This window comes from Panthera tigris, chromosome D3, assembly GCF_018350195.1.
Source record: "Panthera tigris isolate Pti1 chromosome D3, P.tigris_Pti1_mat1.1, whole genome shotgun sequence".
NCBI classification, from domain to species: domain Eukaryota; kingdom Metazoa; phylum Chordata; class Mammalia; order Carnivora; family Felidae; genus Panthera; species Panthera tigris.
Genome location: NC_056671.1, coordinates 27,275,419 through 27,285,834, shown reverse-complemented (window position 1 = coordinate 27,285,834; position 10,416 = coordinate 27,275,419). Strand labels below are relative to the sequence as shown.

Below are 10,416 nucleotides of genomic sequence, written 5' to 3'. Positions count from 1 at the left end.
TGCCGCTGCACTCGCGACCTCTGACCCTAGCCTAGGGGCCTGCAGGCGCTCGCGGGTCTGGCCGGCCGCGCTCCGCCCCAGGCCCCTCCGCGCAGGCGCTGCCAGCCTCGGTTCCCATGGCGACGGGGGCGCTTCCCCGCGCGAGGCCCCGCCCCCAGCAGGCTAGGCTGCGCGGGGCCGCGGCGGCGCGGGCAGGTGCCGCGGGCTGCGGGCAGGTGGCGGCGCGGCGCGGGCAGGCGGCGGCGGCTGCAGGGTAGGTTGTGCGGCGGCCGCCGGCGGTGGGGGCGGGCTGTCTGCCCCCAGTCCCCCGCCCGCGGAGGGGCTGGGGAGGCGGCGGTGGGCGATGGCCGCCAAGTTTCTGCTCGGCTGAGGCCCCGGGAGAAAAGTTGGCAAAGTTGGCCCGGGAAGAGGTGGGGACCCGGTGGATCTCCCCTGGCTCCGGGTCTGCGTGGAGGGAGGATCCCGATTTGGGAGCGGGGGGATCCGTCTCCCGAGACTTGGGAGTGGATCCCGCGGGAAGATCCCGCACTGGGCAGCCAATGGATCCCGCGCCACCAGGCTGAAGACTTGGGAGTCGATCCCAGGAGTGGATCGGGCACCGGCGGCCTGGGGTCCCTCCCATTCGATCTCCAGCCTGAGGATGGCGGGGGTCAGTGATTGGAGACTGGGAGCTAGTTGATCCCTCTCCCTCTCCCTCTCCACGCTTGTCCGAGCCGTGGCAGTGGATCCTGAGAGGAAATCTTGTAGCCGGGACCTGGGGGATCGCCGGAGATCCGGGGCACCCAGTCTGGAGCGGCTAGGATCTGGACGTCCGTGCGGGTTGGAGGCCCGGAGGTGGGCACTGGGGAACGGGGGTGTCCGCGAGGCCGAGCCCGGGGCGAGAGGAGTCTGCGGGCAGCGGGGGCGTTGAAGACAGCCGTGCGCGGGGCCCCTCGGGCGCCGGGGCTCCGGACGCACCCTCCCCGCGGGGCCTGCGCTCCCCTCCGCGCGCCTTCCCAGGGCTGAGGCGCCCTGATGGGATTAAGGCTCAGCCCCCCTGCTCCTAGGCTGGCTGGGAAGGCCCTCATCTTGCTGGTGGCGCCGCCCGGAGCCACAGGCGGGGCTCTTGGGAAGGGAAGTAGCCCGTTGACCCCCACCCGAGCCCGACCTCTCCACACCCTTCTGGCACACACTCGCTTCGGAGCCGGGGCGCCGCGCCCTGAAACCCGCTCGCGTCCTGTAGCGGGGTGCGTGACCTCCGCGCTCCGCCTAGGTGGCCTGGGCTTCCTGCCGGCCGGCACTGAACTTTCTCTACCCAGGAGCAGCCATTACCTTTTGGAAGGGAAAGGGCTGTACCTGTTGCACAAAGGAAGAGCGTTTTCTTTGCAGCTTCTTGTGACCTTGGGAAAAACACTTAACCTCTCTGAGCCCCGTCTCCCCTTGGAGCAAAATGGGGTAGGATTGGGAGGGAGATCAAAATCTTCTGAGTGGCTGGCGGGATTAATAGGTGTGATCGGTATGAAACAGGGACTCTGTAATTAATAAGTGGGCTCTTATTCTGTGGCCATTTCTTTTCCCTGCCCCATCCCCTGTACTTCCCATACAGTATCCCAGGGGAAGCTCCAGAAAGGCAGCTTGCTGTCTTTTTAAACTGCAGGATTAGAGAGATGGTTAACTTGGTCTTTGCTCCAAAGGGGTTTATTGCCCCTCTGATCCCCCTCGCAGAGAGAGAAGCTCTGGAGTTTGGCTAATCAGTAACCAGGGCATTTGGACGAGGCTTCTCCCTTAGCTCAGCTTTCCCCTTTCCCAATCCATGGAGGCTCCTGGACAAACACGCATTCACCTCTAGACACTGGCTTCTCATCCCTGGGACGGTTCCCAAGGGAGTTGTGTAGACACCAGTGCCCTCTTGGTGGTTCTAAGGGGAGTCCTTTTTAAAGGATTTGCGTGCTTGACGAGGGCGCAGTTACCCAAGAGAAGTGCCAGGTTCCTGTGCTGGACACATGAGGCCGCTGATTCAGTCCACCAGTGTGTGTATTTGAGTACCTACTATGTGGCAGACACAGGGCAAATTAGGATCTGCCCTCCTGGCATTACATTCTAGCTGTGGCCCTGAGGCAGCCGTGCTGATTCTTGATGTTGGGGTTGCAACCACACCCCAGATTCTGAAGGTGGAGGACCCCCACCTTGGAGGTTCCGGGGGCTTTTACTCAAGGCTGACCTTGGCAGGAAAATGGAACAGGCCACTGTCTGATCCTGAACATATATTCCCTCGCACCATCTCCAGAATACATCTCTTGACCAATTCAGAAAAAGAACCCCAGAGGAGTATTTTAAATATACTTCATTCATTCATTCATTCGCACGTGCATGCATACATGCAATAAATATTTCAAGACATTGTGTCAAAGAGGAGGCTAGCAGTCATAACCTTGAGGGGTAAAGCCTGGTGAAAAGAGGCAGTTGTCTAGAGGGGAGAGCTCTGATAATAAGCAGAGGGGGTGATGCCTGCCTTCTGGCATGCAGCGGAATGGGGGTCAGGGGGTTAGTTTCTTGGAGAACTTGCCAGCAGGACGAGGATGGTGTTATGGGCCAGAAAAAGGGAACAGAACGGCCTGAAAACACAGGAGGAAGCATGGGGTGTTGGCAGGAGATGCTGGCCGAGGCCAGGTTCACCATTCCCAGGGGTTTGGACTTTATTCCAGGGCTGCGGGGTGCTGTGGATGTTTCTCTGTAGGAGGGGCATGGAGTCAGATGTGTGTTTTGGGAAGCTTGCTCTGCTTTTCTGAGGAGGCTGAGAGACCAGTGAGAGTGCTAGAAAAATCCAGATGAGAGGTGGTCGTTGTCTGAACTTGCATAGAGACATTGGTCAGGATTCTATTTAGGGAGCCACTCGGGTGCAGACCCCTTCCTGGAGGCGTAGCAGCTGGGTAGGCTTTCTGAGTGCCCCTTGTCTGCCTGCCCAGGGATGGACATAAACATCCAGGTGCTTGGGACTTCACACTTGAACTCACCACCTTCCTGTGTGAGGGAACGGGGCTCATTATTCCCATTTCATAGAGCGGGAATCAATAATGTGGCAAGGTCTTTGCCAGTCACTGTGGCAGAGTAGGGATTTGAACTTGCTTCCAAATTGCAACTTGTGGATGTTCGGAGTCTGTGAGGTTGAGTACAGAAGCCTCAGGGTGGTGAGGTTGAGTCAGGGTGCAGCAGGGGTAAACCCAGGGAGGCTTCCAGGAGGAGACAGGGATAGAAAGGAGGGGGGGGGGGTGCCTGGGTGGCTCAGTCGGTTGAGCGTCCGACTTCGGCTCAGGTCATGATCTCGCGGTCCGTGGGTTCAAGCCCCGCGTCGGGCTCTGTGCTGACAGCTCAGAGCCTGGAGCCTGTTTCAGATTCTGTGTCTCCCTCTTCCTCTGACCCTCCCCTGTTCATGCTCTCTCGCTGTCTCAAAAATAAATAAATAAATGTTAAAAAAAAAAATTAAAAAAAAAAAAAAAAGAAAAAGAAAGGAGGGAGAAGGGAGGATTACTGGGGGCAAACCCTGGTCGCGCCTTTCCCGGCTGTGGTCTGGGACATCGTTCTTGTTTCGAGACCCAACTTCCTCATCTGTAAAATGGGCTCATGATAAGCTACTCCCCTCACTCCAAAGGGTTGTTCTGTGAGTTCAACGAGGCAGTACATGGAAGTGCCAGGCACAGTGTCTGCACCAGTCCGTGCTCACTAAGTCATGGGTATGATTATTATCTTTATAGCTTGTCATCGGGATGTGTTTCAGGCAGGCAGCGCCTCTCCCAACCTGGTGGGGGGGGGGGGAGGTTGGGGGCTGGGCAGCCACAGGTGACACTTGAGCTGAGTCTTGAAGGATGAGTAGGAGGCAAAGAGAGGACATTCCAAGCAGGAGGAGCAGCAGGCAAAGGCATAGCTTAAGCGGAGAATTGCATGCTAATTGCTATGCCCAGAACACAGGGTGTGCTGAATGAATGAATGAAAGACCATCGGCAACAAAAAATTCTCTTTACACCCCCGGCCACTCCCTAAGTATTCAAGCAGGAAGGCTTTGCCAGCTTTGGGATATAAAAGAGGGCAGGAAGATCACTGTCTAGGAGTTCAATATTCCTTGCCCCACTCACCTATCCGTATAGAAGTGTGACCCCAGACAAGCCACTTCCCTCTTAAAACCTCAGTTGTTCCTCTGTGAAATGGGATGATTGGAGAGAATGTAAGTAAAGCACAGAACACATCAGAATACTTGCTGTTCACTGAGCCCTTCCTGTGTGCCAGGCTCTGGGCTAAACTCTTTGTTCTTTTATTTTTCACGACAAACCTGGGCGATGCCTGTTTTGGGGACCCTTGATTTTGCAGTTTTTGAAAGTGAGCCCTGGGGGAGTCCTATCCACTCCCGCTACTCAAACTCTTTTATTTATTTATTTACCAAAAATATTTTAATGTTTGTTTACTCTTGGGAGAGAGAGAGTGCGCGCGTGCAGGCTCATGCAAGTGGGGGAGGGGCAGAGAGAGGGAGACAGCATCCAAAGCAGGATCCAGGCTGTCAGCTGTCAGCACAGAGACTGACGTGGGGCTGGAACTCACGAACCGCAAGATCAAGACCTGAGCCGCAGTCGGATGCTTAACCGACTGAGTCACCCAGGTGCCCCTCGAACTCTTATCATTTAAAAGGATGCTGATACACTGTTTCAATTGAGGGACACACACACACACACGCACGCACGCACGCACATGCACACACATTTTTTTCCTTTGTGTGATGAATATTTTATTAAGCATTGTATGTGGCAGTTCAAAAGAACTTCTGCCCTCAGGAATCCACTCCTCAGGAATCTGGTCGATCACATGGGAGGAAAAGTGGCAGAGAGGCAAAGGGAGACAGGTATGCAGATGATTATGGATTGACTTCTACAGGGTAGTTATCACTGCTCCCTTTGTAAATTGCTCAGTTAATGGACCTTTGAAATGTACTGTAGCCTTGTCTCTATTATAAATATGTCCTCAAAGCGTGATCTTTGGATTTTTGCGTCACTGAGTCAGAAGTGATACACACATGTACATTTGCTGCATATATACATTTTTTTGTATTGTGAAAATAACATGTAGCACACCAGAAACTTCAAAGATGGCCAAATGCTACTGTTTTAAGAGGCAAGAGAGTCCCCTCTGCCAGCCTTTATCACCCTCTGCTGATTATCTTGGGTTACTTTTATGTTCACTCTGGAGCCACATGGAAGGAATTGAATCTGAGTTCTGCCACGTATCGGCTGGGTGACCCTGGGCAGGTGACTTAACCTTTCTGAGCCCCAATGTCCTCGGTAGTAACCAGGGGTAAATTGTGGGTGGTGAGGGTTGCTGAGCTGAGTAAATGAGAAGGGCCTGGCACATGGTCAGTGCTCCACTCTTCCTTCTCTTGTTACTTGTTGTGGTAGAGGGGTGTTGCCCCCTCCCCCTAGACTTTATGCTCCAAAAAGGCAGGAACCCTGTCTTTGCTTGTTTCTTCAGCCCACAGTTGTGGAATAAACAAATGAATCAATATGTGTAGACATATTCTTTTAACAATAGCAATTATAAAACAGAATTTCATCCATAAATCAAAAATAGATTTGGATATGTTCCCATTTCAGAATGTTTGGACTTACCCTACTCTTAAAAAGCTGAACAACACCCCCAAAGCCTGAAGGTGCTATTAGTTGTTGAACAGATCCCCTGTGGATGGGCATTGAGTTGTTTGGGTTCTTGCTGTGGCACACAGTGGTGTAATCAACATCCCTGTTCCTGTGTCTTTGCACACTTTTTGCATTCCATTGCATTGCAGTCTTGCAGGACAGATTCCAGGATGTGGAACTGATGGAATAAAGGGTGTTTGGGATGTTGATTTGGCCTGCCCAGTTTTCCTCCTGAGCTGTTGATCTTTTCACATTCCTCCTAAGGCTGTGGGAGAGAGAACCTGTTGGCATATGTCGGAGGGAGGGAACAGTGGATGACTCTGATTGGTGGCCATGGGAATAACATCTGGCGTGACAGTAGGGAAGGTGATAGTCCCTGCAGGCAGCATACTTTGCAGCCCTTGGGTTTTCATCCAACCTGCGGGGCACCGTGTCCTGGAAGATACATGCCTATTATACATAAAAGTCCACCTGCTTCTCTCTAGAAACATGTGATTTTGCATTGGTCAGGTTTTCCTATGGTAATACTGTGTAACAAGCGTCTCTCCCATTGCAGTGGCCTTTAACGACACACCGTGTGTTCCATGTTCCCGGGTCAGCGGATGGCTGAACTGAACTTGACTGGGCTTGGGCGGCCAGGCCGGACATCAGGCTTTGAGTTGGGTGCGTGTCTGCCCTATGTGTCTTCATCTTGATGCCCAGGCTGATGGTGGCAGCCACTTTTTGGTGCTGGACAGTAGACACTCAGGAGCTCAGTGGACCCCAGCGGGCCCTCCGAAAGCCTCTGCTAGGAACCTGGGGGTGTCCCTTCTGTCCTTCTTCTGTTGGTCAAAGCAAGTCACATGGCCAAGCCCAACGTCGGGCGGAGAGACGCATACTCCCCCAGTGGAGGCTGAGAGGGAGTGAGTATATATTTTCTGAGCAGTAATAACCTGTCACAGTCAGTTTTCTGACGGGGCAGGATGGAATCTGGGTGGAGGGTCTGTTCAGAAGCGGGGCGGTGAGAACCGTGGCACATGATTTGTGTGGGATGCATCAGAGCCTAAGGAAACCTGATGAGACTTAATAACCCAGAACAGGAAGTTCACCTCTCTGAGCCTCAGTTTGCTCATCTGGAAAGTGGGAATAATATGCCCTCTCCGGCAGAGCTGCTGTGAGGCTCACACGTGGTATTGGATAAGGAGATGTTTCGTGTCTGTGACATGAGGTGCAAACTTGGGGCATGACTGTCCCGAAGGTGAGTTTTGCTGTGGATTTGGTTTACCATTCCTCAAGCTGTGGTACTTACTGGTGAGGCCCGTGGAGTGGGGGAGCACACTGAGGCCAGGGGGAGCCTCGGAGGGGTCAGGTTCACATTCACATCCCAGCTCTGCCCCCTGTGGGCCATGTGACCTTCGGCCAGTCTCATTACCTCTCCGAGCCTCAGTCTTCCAGTCTGTCAAGTGGATGTGGGGTCCGTGCTTGTGACCGTTGGGATGAAGTAGAGGAGAAGCACCTGGTGCCTGTGAGCATGTTGCTGAGGTGGTCCTGCCAGGGGTGGAATGAGGAATTCTGCAGAAATGGCTCTTCCCAATACCCCTTGGGACTATCGCAGGGGATCTGCATTCAGACTGCCTGGGTTCAAATCCCAGCGCCACCACTCTGCAGCTGAGCGAGCGGCTTTGGGCCAGGCAGTTGGCCCCTTTAGGTCTTAGTTTCCTCATGTGTGAAATGGGCATGACATGAGCTCCTGCCTCATTAAAGGGGCTGATACACAGCGCGCGCCATGAATGTACAGGCATCAGCTGTTACCGTCAGTATTATCTCGTATTATCGTTAGTCTGCAAAGGCCCAGGGAGGTTGCTTCTGGTCCTGGGGACCCCCAGGGCCTTGGGGGAAGGGAGTGAGGAGAGAGATACTTTTAGGACCTCTGCTTCTGAGCAGGTGCCCTGGCCCTTCTGCTGCAGCCAAAGGAGGGCTGTGAATGGGTCCCTGTTCACATGACTTTCTTTCCCCAGGGCAGGCATTACTTGGTGGGGAGGGGCAAGGTGCCTTGCCAACCATGCTGTGCTCCCAAACCTGGGGCAGCCGCAGTCCGGCCAGGAAAGAGGCCTGGAAACTCTTCGTTTAAGGGATATCCACACTGCTGGCGGTGAAGGCACTCTGCAGGCTTCAGGAGCCCATGGCTAGGTGCAGGGTGACAGGTTACTCGCTCACTCTTTTAGTCATTCACGCGATAAACATTGGTCCTATGTGGATCGTGTGCAGGGTCCTGGCTGTGGGGAAACTGGGAGTCTGCTGGGTGTCAGGGGTTGGGTTTCTGCAGAAAACTGGGTGGGGGAGGTAGAGATTCTGGGGTGCCCCACACATGGGATTCTTGTGTGGCCCCGGGCAGCTCACTTCACCTCTCTGAGCGTTTCCTCATCCATGAGGTGAGTCTCAGACAGACCAGGATGTCACCGGAGGTGGGAAAGGACAGCTTTTGACCTGTGTGAGCCAGGTGGCTTCTGCCCGGGCCTCTGTGCCTTCAGAAATTTGGGGTTGATGACTGAGGCTGCCTTTCCTCTCTCTACTTGCTGAGACTTGGCCTTTGGGCACACTGATGCTAGTTGTAGTAAAATAAAACCAGTAAGTAGAGAGCATTCATTCCCCCCTAGGCACCGTGCTCATCAGTGTTTCATTTCATTCTCATGCCCCCATTTTACAGGAGAGACAACTGAGGCTCAGAGAGGGAGTCGCGTGCCCAAGGGTCACTACTGGGAAGGGAGGATGCAGCTCTTGTGTCCTGACCCCCACCCGCTGCTGCCCACCTGGCGATACAGCAGGACAGAGCGGGGCATTTTGAGAATTCTGTCGCCTCTCCATCATGTCATTGCTGCGTGACTTTGGGCAAATGACTTGGCCCGTCTGAGCCTCATCTGCAGGAAGAAGATGCTAAGATTTTCCGTGTGGGGGTCCTTGTGGGATTGGGTAAGATGACTGTATACGCAGCCTCCTGCATATAGTAGGCACTTGAAACACAGGAGCCCTTCCCCATACAAGATCAGCTTGGGGGTTTTAAAACAAAGGTGTGTGAGTTGCAAAGCCCAGGAATTGCTTTATAAATCACAACGTAAGTCTCTCTTGCTTGGAGTAGCAGCAGAAATAGCGATGGTAGCAATAATGGTAACAACAGCTTGGATGGACTCTTTGTATTCCAGGACACGTGGGACACGTGGGTTTGTACATCACTTTATCTGATCCTTTCCTGTATCCTCTCTTCAGCCTATGGAGAAAGGTGCTGGTGTTGGTCCCATTTTACAGATGAGGAAACAGAGGTGAAGCGCCTTGCCCACAGCTACCAGCTAGTGGCAGGCAGGGAGCACTGGAGCCCCTTTGCGCGTGAATGTCATTGGCGGTGTCCCTCCCCCCCCCCACCCCCCACCTCCCTACCACTGGGGACCCAGCTGTATTTTCAAAGGCTCCAGGTCAGGCCGCAGCACCCAGCCGACTCTGTTTATATTTATTTTCTTTGTGTGTTGCGGCCTCAGTGACAAAAGGCCTTTCTGGAGCTGGCCTGTTTACCTGTGGGGTGGTGCGGCACTCGCTGCTGGGGGAAGGAAACCCGGGGGGTGCGGGGCCTCCCAGCAGAAGGGGACGCCAGCGGGCATGTTGGGTACACCGAGGTCACCGTGTGAGCTCGCACCTGCTGACCTGCCCGGACGTGAAGCCTGGGCCTTGGTAGGCACTGTGCCCGTTGAGCCCTGCCCCGGGCCGGGGCGTGACTGGTCGGGGAACTCCCAGGGCCCTTTGGCCTGGAAAGCTGCCCAAGATCATTTTAGGCCCCAGCCCTGGAAACTCTTGTCTTTGTTTCTGGAACTGATTGCCTGCATGCTGGGGACTGTGCTTGGCACGTGAGGGCATCCTAGGTCATGGGAGAGAACACAGAGTGTAGGAGCATGGGTTCTGGGCTGGACATTGGGACTCGGCGTTCCGGGACCAGCTTCTCTGCTGTGTGTCCTCGAGGAGGCCCCTGTCCCTCTCTGGGCCTCTTTCACCAGGAGAGGGGGACCTGGGTGGGTATCTCCCAGAGCCCCTTGCTCACTCAGCGTAAGGTAAAAGTGGCAGAGTCTGGATTTGACTTCAGGCCTGCCTCCTGCAAACCCAGACTCCCCCTAATAACACTCAAGACAGCCAGTTGCCTTCTCCCCACCTCCGGCTGACCCCGTGGGAAATCGCCTCTCTCCCCTTGGAATGTCCAGCGCCATTCTTTCCTTCTCCTGGGATGGTCGATCGTTTCCATCTTTGCCCTTTGCTAAGTGCCCACTGTGCACCCGGACCCGTGCTGGGCCCTGGGTGTCAGGGCTGCCTGGGACGCGGCCCCTGCCCTCTCCAGGGAGAGAGAAGAGGAGGCAGAGGGTGGTGTGATGGTGCGTGCAGACAGGGGCCCAAGGGGTGCTGGTCTCCTGGCCACCCCCCCTTCTGTCAGCTTTGAAGCCAGACTGTTTCCCGTGACGCACCCAGGAGTTGGATGCGAGAGGAAGTTTTGGGACCAGCAGACGCCACGTTCTTCTTGGAGAGGCGACAGGTGCCCGGTCGCGGTCGGCACTAACTCGGGAAAAGCAGTGATGGTGCCTCCTGGCATCGCCTTTGTCCAGATGCCTCAGTCACAGCCCCTCTGCTTTTCCTTCTTTCGGTTCATTCAAAAGGGGGTTTTGTTGGAAGTGGGGGGCAGTTTTGAAAAGCTTCGGAGGCATTTTTGGAGTGCCCAGAAGGCCGGCTGAGCCAGCAGAACAAGTGTGAG

General features: G+C 54.8%; 1 protein-coding gene across 1 annotated transcript in view; it reads left to right on the top strand.

Annotated features, from left to right (window-relative positions):
- The first annotated feature begins 222 nt into the window (after nt 1-222).
- The window catches only part of KIAA1671 (KIAA1671 ortholog), a 199,327-nt gene continuing 189,133 nt past the window's right edge, over nt 223-10,416 (top strand). The window contains exon 1 of the mRNA XM_042961421.1: nt 223-253. The gene's annotated coding sequence lies outside the window, so the exon portion shown is untranslated. The remainder of the gene's footprint in view (nt 254-10,416) is intronic.